The 17,849-nt window shown below is 30.0% G+C and overlaps 1 protein-coding gene and 1 non-coding gene across 7 annotated transcripts in view; both read right to left on the bottom strand.

Annotated features, from left to right (window-relative positions):
• Window positions 1–17,849, bottom strand: part of LOC129989415 (inositol 1,4,5-triphosphate receptor associated 1-like) — a 199,852-nt gene that overhangs the window by 157,019 nt on the left and 24,984 nt on the right. The window lies entirely within an intron of this gene.
• Trnak-cuu (transfer RNA lysine (anticodon CUU)) lies at window positions 1,454–1,526 on the bottom strand. The gene has a single exon. It is a non-coding gene; the product is annotated as a tRNA-Lys (tRNA).

The raw sequence follows: 17,849 nt of genomic DNA, 5'->3' as shown, positions 1-17,849 counted from the left end.
CAAGGGAGCTGGTTGCAGTATATGGCATATAAAAAATACGAAATTGCAGTTTAAAAGTTATACAGAAAAAAAAATTCAATGAAAATAAAATTTATTATAAGATCGAACATTTCTTTAAATCATGAAGCAATCTATAGATTCAGAAATATAAAGCAACATACTGTAAAACTTATAAAAGGTAATTAATTAGGAATATTATTAGAATATTGTCCAAAATTTCAAAAGACATTGATTTTAATTTGAATAATTTCGAGTACACCACCTTCGTAAATTCAAGGATTTAATTCAATTCAAAGTATAAATATTGAAAATATTGCACAAAATTTCAAGGCTACGGCGCTTCTTCAGATTTCCGGAGTCTTTAGGCGGTTAACTCATTTGTCTATAATTAGTTTATTAAAATAATTTCTTTCTAAATCATGTTTTCATTTATTTTTAACGTATAGCACCAGCCAAAATCCTCGAAAATGAAAGAAAACAATATTTTCGTAAAATTTATTTAATCTCTACTGATACAAAAATTATCAAATTTCTATTTTAAATAAAAAGATTTCAGAATGTACTTTTTGAATATGTTTGAACTCATGTGAATACATTTGAAATACATAAAATGAAAAAACTTTTATCATTCTAAAATGTTTAAAAAACAATTTTATCACAAGAATAAAAAAAAAAAAAAAAACTGTTCGTATTGTTAGCAGACAATAGTTACAAAAAAAAAAATCTAAGAAAATTATTTATAGAACAAAACTTTATCTCCTATTATTTTACATTTGCATGGCATTATTATAATTCGTATTTACAAACATTTTTTTTCATTAAATGAAATAGCTTTTGCTTGTTTCGAAGCAATCGATTTACAAACAAAATTCTTAATGAAATGAAAATGAAATTCTTTTAACGGAAATAATATGAGTCACTTATTTGACTAATTTAAATGTGGAAATTAAAGACGAGAAAATCATTGAAACTGGTTAATTTTTTTATTTAATGATTCAACAGAATGATAATGAAAGAAATAGAATTATTCTTTGTATTGTGTTTGTTTTATGAATCATAACGTGTTAGCCAAGATGGATTTGTGATTGTTGAGTAACAATTTAAAATGAAAATATTTTGTTCCTCCAAGAACACTCGAAGTTTGATGAAAATGATTGAAGTGAAATATTCCACATAAATTTAAAACTTTTTCTAGTAAGAAGATTGAAAATGAATGTATTGCAGGATGCTACATATTTATTTCAAATGATTGTAGACAAACAAAATCACGCAAGTCAATATATTGCATGTCAGTTTTTCTTTTGACAAAAATGGCTATTTAAAATAAAATATATATATGAATATACATATTCATTCGTTACATTTAACTTTTTTACCTTTACCTGTATGTCGATTAGTTGTTTTAAAAAAAAACTGATTTCAGATTGCGGAAAATCAGAGAAAAAAACATGATCGCCCAACGTGGGGCTCGAACCCACGACCCCGAGATTAAGAGTCTCGTGCTCTACCGACTGAGCTAGCCGGGCTTGCAATTTGCATTCACTTTTTGTAAATATTTATTTTTAAAAGTATTTATTTATTTTTACATTCAAGATTTTTATGATTCAATATCGTTTAGATTATTTTAAGTATTCCGATTAGAATTTTAATCAAATATTCAAGTTGCTTAATATGAAAAGCAATATTGTTTTTCAGTTTGATAATCGAAAAAAAAAAATCGACCTCCAAAGTTTAAAATGTTTTCTTGTCTTGATTGCCTTGAGTTCAAAAAAAAGTAGCCTTTTTAAAATTATGCTGTCTGTCAGCTTGTAATGCGATAACTCATGAATGGAATACGTTTGGGAAGTTTTGGTAAGTAACAATTGTCCAAATAATTTAACAAATTTTCGACGAAATCTGCCAATGCTAATTCAACAAATGTAGCGATGAAATTTTGTATATATATTCATTACCAATATTATAACTTTGCTTAGAATTGAAAAGAAATCCGTCAACAAATTGATTGTTTGTTTATTTGTTCTTATTTTAACATTATAACCCTGAAACTACAATAAGCTGCAAAGATGAAATTTAGTATATGATTTTTGCCATAGAATTGTACATATCTGTTTCTTTTTTAACTAAATCCGCCAGCGTCTAGGCACTCATTTGTTTGTCTGCATGTGCATTTATGAATGTGATTAATTACAAACAAAACTTAGATAAATGAAATTGTTATGAGGTCATATCACCATAATTGTTATCTATGCTTATTTTAACATTGTGACCAACTATTCGAACGATTCGCCCACCATATTAATAGCGCTCATTTAATAATATCAACCAATAACCAGAATTACACCTTAGTATAACTAATAAAAATACTATTTCAAATTTTTCTTGTACAATAAGCATAAAGCTTTCTGACTGGATTGTTATGCTAATAAAGTGGAAGAATTAATTCGAGAAATCGGTCCTTTTGTTAAGGATGTCGGTCTGTGTCCTGATTTATTTGGCAATATTTCTCAAAAAACAGAAAATGAAGTGTCAGGTGACCAATATTGACGTATATAGACGTGTTGAGTTTTCAAATGAAAATAAAATTGGCGAAATCAGTACAGAAGTCGGTACTATAGACTCTATAGAAATTTATTTAAAAGAAGAAAATGTACAGTATAATAGTCTCTTTTGTTTTTAGATTTCATCGAATAATGGTGGCTGAGGAGAGACAAGTGGACACTGATGACGTATTTAAACGTTATTAGTTTCCATATAAAATGAAAAATGGTGAAGTCGTACTAGTAATTGCGATTGGGGTGACTGATTTTGTTTGGGGGCCTTTTTCTATTTATGTTAATGTTCTCTGAAATGATTCAAGACTGTGATTTGAACCATTTATTTGATTATCACCTAATTGTAATAGAGAAGGGGTTATCTAGTTGAATCACAATTGGCTCATAGATTTATTAGAAAGCTATGTAAATCACAGTTGACTCACGACTGCGATTAGAAATATCAATCTAATCAGATTATATATTTTATGTTACCATTTAACTGTAATAGAAAAGGGGGTTATCTAGTAGAATCACAGTTGGTTCATAGATTTATTAGAAAGTTATGTGAATCACATTGACTCAAGACTACGATTAGAAGCATCTATCTAATCTTTTATGTTACCATTTAACTGTAATAGAGAAGGAGGGTTATCTAGTAGAATCACAGTTGGTTCATAGATTTATTAGAAAGTTATGTGAATCACATTGACTCAAGACTACGATTAGAAGCATCTGTCTAATCAGATTATACCTTTTATGTTACCATTTAACTCTAATAGAGAAGGGGTTATCTAGTTGGAATCACAGTTGGTTCATAGATTTATTAGAAAGTTATGAAGATCACAGTTGACTCAAGACTGCGAAGTATCTATCTAATTAGATTATACCTTTTATGTTACCATTTAACTGTAGTAGAAAAGGGGGTTATCTAGTGGAATCGCAGTTGGTTCATAGATTTATTAGAAAGTTATGAGGATCACAGTTGACTCAAGACTGCGATTAGAAGTATCTATCTAATTTGATTATACCTTTTATGTTACCATTTAATTGTAATAGAAAAGGGGGTTATCTAGTGTAATCACAGTTGGTTCATAGACTTATTAGAAAGTTATGTGAATCACAGTGAACTCAAGACTACGATTAGAAGCATCTATTTAATCAGATTATACCTTTTATGTTACCATTTAACTGTAATAGAGAAGAGGGTTATCTAGTAGAATCACAGTTGGTTCATAGATTTATTAGAAAGTTATGTGAATCACATTGACTCAAGACTGCGATTAGAAGCATCTATCTAATCAGATTATATCTTTTATGTTACCATTTAACTGTAGTAGAAAAGGGGGTTATCTAGTAGAATCACAGTTGGTTCATAGATTTATTAGAAAGTTATGTGAATCACATTGACTCAAGACTGCGATTAGAAGCATCTATCTAATCAGATTATACCTTTTATGTTACCATTTAACTGTAGTAGAAATGGGGGTTATCTAGTAGAATCACAGTTGTTTCATAGATTTATTAGAAAGTTATGTGAATCACAGTGAACTCAAGACTACGATTAGAAGCATCTATTTAATCAGATTATACCTTTTATGTTACCATTTAACTGTAATAGAGAAGGAGGGTTATCTAGTAGAATCACAGTTGGAAATACGTGAATCACAGTTGATTCATGGATATATTACAGATATGTGTGAATCACGATTGATTCATTTATTATGAAGCTGAATAGAAATACACTATTTAATATATTTATGCTGGTTTTATGTTACCAGCATAAATATTGTTCTTGTTCTAATAGCACAAATTTTATCTATTAAGCCATGTCTATTGACAACAACGCAGAATTCTTTGGGATAATGCTAAAACTGAAAATGACGCAGAAAGCTGAAGTGAAATTTTCACAGTACTCTGTAACTCACGTAATTGCTAAACTTCGATGCAGAGTTCGGTGTTAACGTTTAATTCAATTTCCTTCAGCAAGTGCAACACTCATTTGCTACAAGCCCGAAAGTGAACTGCAAACGAGGCCACCGTCAGCTAATTGGCATTTTAGAAGAGCTCGCAGTCGATAAACTAATTAGCATTCGCTGGAAATAGAGGAGTTTGAGCTCTGGAAAAAAAAATGTTTATTTAATTTTGGATGCTCTATTGATGTCGTAGTGTTGTGACACATGCATTTTCATGAGCACTTTTTAATAAAATTTAGGGATTAATATGCTATTATAACCAGCTTTCTCAACACACATTTATGTTAATTTATTAGGAACAAGTTTTATTAGCTCCCGTAAAGTAGACCCTGGTGTCTTGTGTATTTATTTATTACTAAGGCACTTTTTATAACCAGTTAATTTGTCGGGATTAATTGGTGCCGAAAATTTCTATTAAATATTTTGTGTTATTAATGGCTTCTTCATCAAAATATTCCTAAGCTACAAATTTCGATAGACATATAATTAAGATTATTTTAGAAGCTTTATACGTTCTCTTCATAGTGCTATGCATTTCCTTCATTTTCTATCTATATAAATTAAATTATATCACAGGAAAAGAATAGCATTGCTACAAAAATGGGCATTCTTTAAAATTTGACCACCATTGCCTGATTCTGAACTTAAACCTTAATTGTAAGTACAAAAAAAATTTTGAAATTTTTTTTACAATCGTATCTTATGTTTAAACCTATTTAACATGGAAAAATTAACCGAATATTTATTTTTCTATAATCAATAATGGAAAAAGTCAGGATGAAATATTATTGCTGCTGGATATATAATGCCGAAAACAGCAACAAAAATTATTTGAATCTCATTACAAGAATTAAATATAGTGTAGTTAAAATATTTTTTCAATTAATTGAGAATTGGACGATATTTAAATTAGTTTCATTAAATTACAATAAGTGAAAGATTCCTTTTTGTTTTGTAATATTTTCAAAAGTTAAGGTGGAAAAACGCTAAAATTTCTTTAAATTATTAATTATTAAAATTTTAAAAAATTTCTCCAAAATGCGCATTTTAACTGTCCAAAGTATACATGTGCCAAATTTGATTAACTCTAGGTCACGCTGTTGCGTTGTAAGCTGTCTTGTGAAAGAAGCACATCTGATGATATAGGCTACTTAGATTAAAATAATTTAATTTACAAAATACTACAAATTCAAATATATGAAAAAGTACCCTTAAATAACTTATGGCAAATGTGCGAACCGATTTTGATAATTATTTTAATATTCTATGGGTATTGAGCATTTCACAATTAGAAATACAGTTCTGATGAATGAAAACCATGCCAATTATAATTTTTATAAATACTGCATTATAATTGTGAAGGAAATATTTTTGAATAGAGGATTATTTTAAACACTGCATAATAACAAGACATGATGTATCACCATTTGGGCTATTATATCATTTATAAATTGATTATGTCAGCTTTGCGTTTAATTTAGGAGAAAATCTTTGCTGTGTGTTTTCATTGAAGGCTACTATATAGTGAACAAATGGGAATAAGTCTAGAAATTCCGAAGTACTGCTTAAAAATATAATTGCCTACTTTCATGACATTTAAAGCATTTTTGTGCCGCCGTCCTGGCATAGGGGTAGCGCATCTTCCCGTGATCTGGCCGTCCCGGGTTCGCATCCCGGTTCAGGCATGGTTGTTCTTCATCGGTGTTCTAACTGTGAGGTGTGTGAATGTGCCCCCTTGTAAAAAGGGGTTGTGCAAGCGAATGTGTGAGCTTCATCTTCGTATGAGCTGGAAGTCAGACTTCTGCCCTCGGGTGCTCAGGGGCCTTTACCCTCAGAAGCTTTACTCTTTTCTGTGGTAACGCGCACACTTCATCAACATCAAAGCATTTGCGTGATAGAAATGCATCTTTTATATTATTATTAATATTAATACTCACGCAATTTTGACGCATCTCCGCATTTCAGACCTTCTTCAGTTCGAAAAACATATTTTTAGAATCGTGTCTATTCGTATGTCTCTCTGTGAAAGCGATAATTCACAAACGATTTGAGATATCCGGATAAAGTCTAGTATTTGAACTTTAGATCAAATGTATACATTTCTACAAAACTTTGAACGAAATCATTTCAGAGGAAATCTGTCTGCGTGGGTGTTTGAATTTTCTTTTCTTTTTTTTAAAGATTTGTTTTGCTAGATTTCAAACAATGATTATTTTATCTGAGCTTACATATTTTTTTAAAAAAATTCTTTCTTCAGATTAAGTTGATGTAATTTAAAATAAAGCTTCTGTCTTATTAATGTTTAATGTTTCCTTTTAAATAAGCACTTAGAAAAGTGCATAAATATTTAAGGAAGGATCCGAGAAAGTAATTCTACGAAATAGCTTGTGTTTTAAATTTAAATTATTGCTTGTGTAAATTTAAATTATTTCAAAGAAAAAACTAAGGTTAATTAATTCTCCTTCGTCTTTAAAAAGAATTTCTAAATGCGACTTTAACAAATTCCATTTTTCAAATCTAAGGATTCTGAATGTATCAAAACATTTCAACACGGACGCAACATTTCATTAAAAATTCCATTTCTGAGGGATTTAATCTAAGATTTAATCAAGCAGATGCAACTCTTAAACAAATAACGCATGAAATGTATTCTTGGAAAAATTGTTCATTAATAAAAATGTTATAGTGGTTAACATTGCAAACCAAGATCTTTCTTTAACAAAAATTTTTTCTTCTTTTTGGGTATCAAAGTATTACTTCCAAAATTACAAAATGTCCCACTGAACATTTTTAATATTTAATATAATTTTCAAAAAGCTGTAAAAAAGCAAACTTGACCTTTGAAGTCTTTTTTTTTTTAATTTCATTTATTACATTTCATGTTAAATAAATTCTTATTTTCTCATGAAACATACTTTTGCCAACAGATTAGTTAGCCTGCAACAATCCCTGGAATTATTTTTTTTTACTTTCTCGGATACATAGCATAGAGAAAGTATTGTAATCGTCAGAAAATTCAAAGTCGAGAATTTGAAAAATTTTCTAAGTTTCAAATCTTCCGAAATCCGAAATATATATATATATATATATATATATATATATATATATATATATATATTGAATTATATCCGCCTTTCTGTGAAGACGATAACGCAGAGCGTTTTGAGCTAGACAGATGAAAATTGATAGAAAATTTCTACACCTAATTTATAAATTTCTATCAAATTGTGAACTAAATTTTTTCAGATGAAGTTTGTCTGTCTGGCTGTTCGAATTAAGTTAACACAATAACGACAGAACAAAAAGAGATTAATAGATCAAATTCGGTAAACAGATTATTATTTAATGCTTAGATACGTGTCAAACTGGAAACCAATATGTCAAGGGTTGACCGTCCGTCAGTCTGTACGTTCACAAGAAATGTAAATGCTATAACTCCAAACCGTAAAGACTTTATGAAGCTTGGTAGGTTATTTTGAGACTATAATTGAGTTTTGTGTCAAATTTTAGCTTCAATCGGTTGGAAAAATAAATCCAAAATACTTATTCCGTGCTCTGGTGCTTGTGCAATAGTGGCATTCCAGCGATTAATCGCCATAAAAAGTCGTCGATGATCGCATTTTAATGGGCTACTTTATAATTATTATTCGTGACAAGCATGCAGTTAATGTTCAGCAACGGATTGTAAAACCCTCCTCGCTTTTGCGCATGCGTTAGGATGGGTTTAATTCGTCAACATAGGGGTGAAAGGAAAGATGAAAGGAGGAGATGTTTACATTTACTTGTATCTAATAGGGGAAATCCAAGGTCAAAGGGAATACCGGAAATGCACTCATCGTTTCCGCATTTCACCCCTTAATGAGATGGAGTCGTCGAAATGCGGTCGTCTCAGAATCCGTTGACGAAGAGTAACAATATATTAATTATAAATACCTTTTTACGAGGAGATAGCACTCGCTGTTTTGTTTTTTTTCGCTGTTATCTGGTTATAGTTTCATTTCATATTAACCTGATAAAAATGCAATTACTTTTATACATAACGGTTTTGTTTAGTTAAAAGTCTCTAACAGAAAACAATACGTCGCTAATTTTCTAAAATACAATTATAATGGCAGTTAAAATCTAAAGTTGTTTAGTAGGTGAAGCTGCTCTTTTTATTATTTTATTTTAGTTAGATTTTTTTGATAAATATTTTTTTTTGTGACATTGTTTTTTTCTAAACTGATGAGTCGCCACAGAGGAAAGTAAATGTTTTTTCCTCTAATTTTGATGTATTTATTGCAGTTCATTAAAGCAGAAATACAGGCGCTCGATTCTATTTAAATTGAGTCCATTAAAATATTAGCTGCAACAATAATAACAAACGTCTTTTAAAATATATCTTTGAAAAATTTTTAGCAATAGTTTTTTCTTTGATTATTTAGTTTGTTTGATAGTTTTGATTATTTCTTTTAAATTTGAAGTATTGTTCTTTAAGTCGAAGATTCGCTGCTTGATAAAAAAAAAATGATTTCCTTCTACAAATTAGTAATTTTAAAATTAAGTTGTTTCATGATTTTCAACTTCAGCTTGTCAAATACTTTAAAAAAAAAAGAGGCAATACTCATCATTTTAGAATTACATGTTTTCATCTTCATTCTTTGATATATAATTCAATTGTAAATAATTAAAATACTCATTAAAATATAAGTTACGAGCGAGCATAGCCTTCCCAAAACTTTCTCGTATCTCTCTCATAATGGTGTTGTCCAAGAGCGCATCTTGCATGGCACTGGCGTACAATAATTACGAAATAATCATGTTTAGCGTGAATTTAGCCTTTTTACTGAACCTGTCTTGACGAGTTCTTTTGGAATTAAACCCTGGCATGCAGTTTATAGTCTCCGAAAATCGAATTTGTGTTGTGGACATATTTTTCACATCCGATTAAATTGCACTGGTAGTCACAGAATCACCTACCGAATTCGACATATTTGCGTTTTTGAGTTAACGTGTTTACATGCATCAAAAAATGCAGACTGACAGACATTCAAACCTTTGTTGAATTTGACTCAAAATTTGAAAGGTGTCTATGTTGCTGTTGTTTCTTACCCGCTGTGTCTTAGCCCGCTGTTCGAAGACAGCCGAGTTAAGCCTAAGAGGGAGCGCCTCTTGTTTTTAATGTAGGGCCATCTTGAGCCAAGAGTACGACTTGACTACTCACGCATCACTCATTCGCTTGCACAACCCCTTTTTACAGGAGGGCACATTCACACATCTCACAAATAGAACAGGAAGAACAACCATGCCCAAACCGGGACGCCCAGATCACGGTGAAGACGCGCTAGCCCTACGCCAGGACGCCGGCGAAAGGTGTCTCTACTATGGATGTTAAATCTGTGCACCGAATTTTATCTAGCTCTCTTCATTTTGTAATTATAGTGTTCGTTAATGTTCGAACAGATAGACAGACTTCCTAAGAATGGATTTTGTTCAAAATTTGTCAAAAATCTATAAATTTGGTCGTAATTCGATATGCTATATTTCATCCATCTACCTCATAGGTTCCCAAAGTGGTCCAAGTGGACCCCTAGGGGTCCATAGGAGACCACACGGGGGTCCATGTAGACGTGAAAAGAAAACTGGGGTTCACACGTTGTAAGTGGGGGTCCACGAAAAATTTTCTCGTTTTCATAATAAAGAACAAAAATGTTGGCTTGGATTTACCTATCAACGTAGGCAGGTAGCATCATTCACTAGGTAGGTACTCAAAAATATTCGAGACTCAGTTCAAACACAGAATTGAATAGAACAATAGATAATAGTACAAGTGGGGAATAGTGGGAAATTGCGAGAAAATTTTTGATAGCGTTTCCCTCGTCATAACTTGTCGAAAAAAGTTTTAGTGCCGTTACCAACCTGTTAACAAAAAAAAGGAGCAGATTGAACATCACAGAACGAGGAGATTTGAGATTATTTCTTACAAAACTGAAGCCAAATATTGATAATTTGCTGTCGATTCATCAAGTACATCCATCTCATTAAAAGTATGACTATTTTTTATTGCTGATTTACATTTCAGAGTTCATTGTTGATTTTTTTGTCAATTGTTGATTGTTTGTAATAAATAATTATAATTTTGTATAACCACAAGTATTATTTTAATAAATAGGACACAAGAAAATGTGCTACTTTTTTTTTCATCTTAACACCCCCAATTTAGGGTGATAGTTTTTATGAGTTTTGGGAATACAGTAGAAATGTAGCAGCAGGGGGTCTACCGAAAATAGTAAAACTTTGAAAGTGGTCCACGAGAAAAAAAAAGTTTGGGAACCTCTGATCTAGCTTAAAGCGTTTTTGGTTATCTTTTTCACAGACAGATAGACATTTTTCAATAATGCGTTTTTCGAACTCGGAGAAGTCTAAGATGGGGAGATTTGAAAAAATCTTAAGTTTGAATTTTCTGACGATTACATCACTTTCACTGTAATTCGTATGCGAGAAAATACAAAAATGTAAAAAAAAGGAGCAAGTGACTTATTTTAAATATTTAAAAAAATTTTTATCACTTTAACAGATAACAAGCGATTATCAAAATTTTTACAGAGATAGTAATTTAATCCAGCTCTCAAAATTTTCTTTCTTTCAGGCAAGGAATATGTTACAGTTGACCCTTAGAGACTAAATGGAAGTTTAATGCCATTTTTTGTATTCTCTTAAACTTTAAGATAAAATGCTTTGTGACGAATTCTTCGAACAAATAATAAGTGATGCAGAAACAAAATAAATTCTTAAAAAATAGATGAAAAATAAACTGATAAAAAAAGGACCCTTAAAAAGTAATTTTTCAATCCAGTCTTCTTCTAACATTTAATCCTTTTGTTTACCCAAGGATCAGTATCTTTAATCTCGGATCACAAGATTTAATCTTTTTCTGCAAATAAAATCTTTTATTCTTTTCTTTAGATCGTAAAACTATTTCGAATAATTTGTTACTGAAGATTGTTTGATTTATCGATTAACAAACTGAAATACCTAGCATTGCCTTATTTCAGTTCTTTATTAATTCATTTTTTTTACTAATAAAGAAGCTTACAGTTTAAATAAATATTAAAAAATTCTTTAAAACCTTTCTTCAATACTTCAGTGCTTGCAAGCGAAATTTTAATTATGTGTAGTATGCTATTATCATATAGAAGCAAGAATCTGTTTTAGTTCTTGATGGAATCCCATTGCTTCCATAAATAAAGGCTTTTAAAATTATTTATTTTAGGTAGATACTTTATAGAAAGACTATCTATGGCAATGATTCTCATGATATGACGCAGGAAACGTTTTACAGATCATCAGCAATCAAATTTCGAAGAATTTAATACCTTCATCAGTTCAAAAGTTTATATAAATACTGTTAATTTCAGTATCCCGAGACTCTCGACGATTCGACCCTCCTTAAGGGGTGAGACGCGGAAGGATGAGATATTTCGGGAATTCTCTGTCATTTTTTTTTTTTTTTTTCGCTATACCTATGCTGCGTTCCATGTCATTTATGACTGTACTATTTTATTTTAACTTAAAATTGCGTATTGATTATTTATATGGTTAATTCAAATGACAAAAAAACTTTCTGGAATGGCACGAAGAATATTTCATATAATATCATTAAATGTGACCGAGATTACCTATTGTTGTTAATCTCTAAATGTTATGAAAATATTCAATTACAAAAAAAAAGAAGAGTTTGAACATAAAAGCTATTATTATTTTGAAAAAAAAAATGAACTACCAAATTTTAAGAATAGAAATCATGTATATATTCATCATAATTTAATATTTAGTTCTTTACAATAAATAAAAATTTATCTAAAGTTTTTTTTATTTTAAATTAACACTTTTTCCGACAATATTTCAAATTATCCTCAATTTTTACGTCTCCTAAATCTGTGGGTAACCCGAGTTCACCTTATTGTTAAACGTCACCATCTTCTTTCATACCTCTTCTCATCTCTAATTTGAGTAAATAAATGCACCATGACACATGCGTAAAAGTGCGTAGGTTTTTCAAATTTCTAGAACGAACAATACGTATGTTTAAAAAATATTAGAATCTCAGATGAGTTCGCAAATGTGCATTCAGCTCAGAGGGGGTTGGAAGTGGTAGTGGGTTGAAATTTTCATTTCCCCATAGCTTCCTTATGCTTGATGATAAAAGAATAAACCAAATTATGCAAATTAGCATTTTATTAGGACGAACAGCTTTTGTATAGAGAGTTTTCGATAGCTGTGATTACATAGAACTTGAGGGTTAAAAAAGTAGTTTCAAACTTATGAGTGATTTAGACTATTTTTTACATCATTCACGTTACCACAATAAAAACAGTCTACTCTAAACTTCTTTTTTCTTATTTTGGAAGTGTTTAATTGTGCGTTGAATAAAATTTATTAGCTTGAAAAAAACTAATTATACAGCAATGTAGAGGCAAAATGCAAAATTTATGAAAAAATTATTCATTTTAGAAAATCCCAGAAGCTACGCTTATTTCAGCTACTTCGAATGTATTTTATTATAATTTTTATCATTGAAGCGAAAATGTGAAGATTATTTCTTTGCTTTTATTTCCCCTTTTAAAATAAATCAAATTATTTTCTTATAAACTTGGACAGGGAAATGACGGTGGATATAAATACATTTTTCCTTTTTATCTGGGGACAAATGGCATATATCTTCTCCTTCTCGCTAGCACACAAGGAATTTATGTATAAAATATTAAACTAAAGAAAATCTTTCGATCGTCTGCAATTTTATATCTAGTAAATAATCTTTAAAATTCTTTTTATACCGATAAAAGCGTTGCCGTGAAATATTTAAAGAGTAAAACAAAATTAAGATAGAGTAGAAATATCTAAAAATTAAGATTGAGTAGTTCAAAGTCTCGTCGTTGCCTAGCAACGGAGTATTTATAAATTTCCTTACTTCAAAATCGTCTGAATGTATTCAATTATTTATTAAATTTTGAAATATATATATAAATTGTAGATAATAAAATTTGTATCGTTTATAAATAAAATTTGAATGTTTAGATAATATAAAAACTTTTCTTGTGGGATAATTTGCTTCGAAGTTATAGTGGGAGGAAAAGTAAAATATCGGTTAATTCCTAATTAATTGAATATTTTACTAACTTTTTGCACTTTGGAAAGTTGACTTCATTCTTTCTCTTGTCTTAGGTAATAATAAATTAGCGCAATTTAATAAAACTCTAACGAGGACAAGTGGAACAAGTATACATAAATACAAGCATGCATAGCTGAAATGATTGTTTTTTGTTTTTGTTTTAAAGAATAACAAGCATCTTGTTTTAAAACTAAGGTACATAGATAGATAAGAATTAGTTTGATAATTGACTTGCAAACTATTTCAACATGATGTTAAAACATCTTTTTCCCTACTACTTTAATGGGAAATAAATTTCATTGTTAAATTGGCTTGATGGATTTCGCTTGTCTCGCGAGAATATAAATTTATTTTATTGTTATGCAAGTCTAATTACATCACAGTCGACTAACTATTTATGATAAACGAACAGAATAACAAAAACATCAATTGATATTTACGATATTTGTGAAAGAACAAAAACATCAATTGATATTTACGATATTTGTGAAAGACTGACACATATTGATGACATGCAAGTACTACCAAAATTTCTTTTTTACTTTTAATTATATGAAGTATACAAAGAGGAAGTATTGTAATAGTCAAAAAATGTTAACTCGAGATTTTGACGAATCTCCACTTTGCAGACATCCAAGACTAAGAAAAACCTATTTTTGGAACTCGTCTATCTGTTGACTATCTATCTATCTGTAAACACGATAATTCAAAAACGCTTTAAGCTAGACAGGTGAAATTTGCTATATGATCTTTACAAGAAAAGCGTAAATTTTGAGCCAAAGTCTATTTGTCCGAATGTACAATACAAAATGAATAACTACAAAACGAAGAGAAGTAGATGAAAAGCACTGGATTCCAAGATTTAATTTCCAAAGTATATATACCTGCTAATTTGGAACCAAATCCATCTAAAAGTGGTCCGTCTGTCGGTCTGTATTTTCACAAGCATGCAAACGCGATAACTCAAAAACACTATCACTGGAATATATGAAACTTGATATGTGATTTTGTGACTACAATTATGACTATGAACCGACTATCAAATTTTGGCTACATTTGGATGAAAAAAAAAATGTGTCTAAATCAGAAGTTTTATTTTCAAATATTATTAACCGCAGTAATTAGGAGGGGGGAGGCAATAATAGGAGAGTAATTGCAAATACGATTTTCGAATATTATTAAATGCAGTAATCGGTGGGTGGAATGACTGGGAAAAATCGCCAAAGATCACATGATAAATTCAGTAAAAATGTTAAATTCACTCCATAGATCAATATTTCGTAAATTATTGTTTGATCAATGTCATGGTTTTACCAAATATTCGCAATTATATGAGAATAGTACCTTCAATGGAGAGTTCGTAGGAAAATTTTACAAAAACCATTCCTATTGGTTAATATGAGCTATTTTTTTTTTTTTGATAAAGGAAATCTATAAAATCTTTTCAACAGTTAGACATTCACAATTCAGGACGATCATTACAGAGTTCAATAAGTAGGGACATCTTAACTCTAACCTTAAGAACTGAGCTCCATGTCTAAGCTTTCATGGTTTTGATTACAAGAATTATATCCTTAACAGAATGATCTGATAAGGAAGTTCAAGGTCAAATAGGTTCACGTGTCGCTTTTAAATGCTGTTACACGTGCCATACCATAATCTTGACGAAGAGTTACATTTATGTTCTAACTTCAAGTATCGTGATAACACGACAACAGTTGGAACAGAGGTAATGAACCAAATAGATCCCAAATTTCTATCATAAATAGATGGCCCCATTGTTTTCTACGACTGATGCAATCATTTGAACTATTTTGTAACAACAGAGCGTGTGTTCTTGATCAGTTTTGGGTTACATGCTTTTTGTATATACGACTTTTTTTATTCTATTTGCACGCGAAATCATTATGACGGAAATACTATCCAACACGAATTTTCTTCAAGGATATCTGCTTTATTATACTGAATACTATAAAAAATGATCGTTTTTTAGTAATTATTTCTTAAAATGGCTAAGGTGACTTTTGAAATTTCGGAAAATGTAAAAGTTTATTTCTATCTTAATTGGATTGGTTTAGTATGAACAGCTTAGACCATTTTCATCAAACGTAGAGGAAAACTTTTGAATATATTTTAAACGCTCCATTGAATAACTATTTATGCATTCAATAAATCATAAAATTTATTATAATCGATATTTTGTGTGCCTTCATAATAGGAAATTCTGTGATAAGGTCCAAGAAAAACTAAACTTCACTATAACGTATCAAAATTTTGGGTGAACATTCAAATTCTAGGTATTTTTTTAAAGCAGGAATTTCAAGCCAAAAATAAAGAGAACTAGATCGATAAATTTCAGCACATATTTAATGTCTATATTTGGCAGACATCTACCAAATTTTGAGTCAAATCCAATAAGGGCCTGAACCGTCTGTCTATCTGTACTTTCAGAAGCATTTGAACGTGTTTACTTAAAAACACAATGACTAAATATATCACATTTGGTATGTGATTTTGTATCTACAATTGTAGTTTTGTGCTAAATATTGTTTTCCGTCAGTTGGAAAAAATGTGCATAAAATACAAAATGAATTATCGGGTACTATTAGCTACATCTACGCCAGCCACCACACACACGGAGAGTCTTCGGCCAGCAGGGTCGAACTCGCAACCACCCAAGGGATGCGAATCCAACGCCCTACTAACAGGCTATCCCGGCCCCTCCCCAATATATACAAGGCGTCCCAAGGTTCAAAATGTTATGAGTGTTAAGGGAGATGATAACTTTATTAGAGAGTTTAAAACCACTCTTGCTGGTTTTAAATATACTTCCACAATGAAGTACTTTCTAACCATTGTGGATCAAACATTTCGGCTTTATCCAGTATTTCATACACCATCATACAAAATAAGATAGCACTTTTGACGTGATCTTTTACGTGCTCCCAACATGTTTTTTTTTAAATATTTATTACATTATCGCACATTGAAATTATGAAATCTTTATATCGATTTCTTCTCTTCGAAACACCGTTTCCTACTTAATATGAAAGAAGTGAAGCCAAATTCTAATTTAAATAACAAATCACAGACAGGTTAAAATATTCTGATTTGATCAGCTGAAATCCACAATCACGCATGTTGATGTTTTGGAATCAATCAGAGTGATGTAAATTATCAATTGCAGAAACCCGGAAAAAAAAGGAAGCGAACATTACAGCATGACAAACTTTTACGCTTGACTCATATGCCATACCTTCGTTTGGTTTGATTACATCAGAAGTTGAAATAAATGCGTAAGGATTTTGATTCACACAATTTACAGAAAGAGTGCCTATTTAAAATTACATTTCTATTTTAATAAAAGTGGAACTGAAAAATCAGCCTTAAAATTCATGTTCAAATATTTTTTATCACACCGTTAATACTGGCTCAAACATGTAAGTGAAAGATTTCAAGAAACAATAACCTTTGAACCAAATAAATGAATTTCATTGTAATAATAAAAATCATTGTAGCAAGTTATATTTAAAATTAATTTTCAAAAATTTGTAAAAATTACACGAAAATGAAGCTGGCATCATTGAAAATCGATATAAAAAAATTAAAGTTATAGTTTCTGTGCTATATAATGCTGCAAATTTATTGAAATTTCCCTTTCTCTTAAATAAATTCAAAATTCAATAAAATTTTTAAGTCCTTTTTAATGAATTGCCTAAGAAGTAACTACGCGCCAATTTTGTTGTGTTTTGGTCAAAACCTCTTTCCTATGCAATTGAATTTCCGTTGTTCGCGACCTGCACGACTAGACATAAAACGTAGATTTATATCAATGTACATACCTCGAATACAATTCCCGAAATTGTATTTTAAATTGGTTATTACGCCAAAAAAATAATAAATTTTTTAGAAATTCATTCCAAGATAGAAAATAGGTAAGTGAAAATTTAATATTTTGTTCGAATCCAGATTACTCAAGGTATAAATTTTCTTTTACTTATTATTATTATTTATATTTTTTTACTTCATATTTATATTTTTATTATTATTTATATTTTTTTACTTCATATTTATATTTTTATTATCATTTATATATTTTATTTTACTTTATTTTTATTTATATTTTTACTTTATTGATTGGTTTATTGTTACAATTTTTTTTTTCTATTTCAATTTTTTAAAATCTATTTT

Source organism: Argiope bruennichi, chromosome 10 (genome assembly GCF_947563725.1).
Source record: "Argiope bruennichi chromosome 10, qqArgBrue1.1, whole genome shotgun sequence".
NCBI lineage: Eukaryota > Metazoa > Arthropoda > Arachnida > Araneae > Araneidae > Argiope > Argiope bruennichi.
Note: the sequence above shows the minus strand (reverse complement) of the source record. Positions and strands in the feature narration are given on the sequence as shown.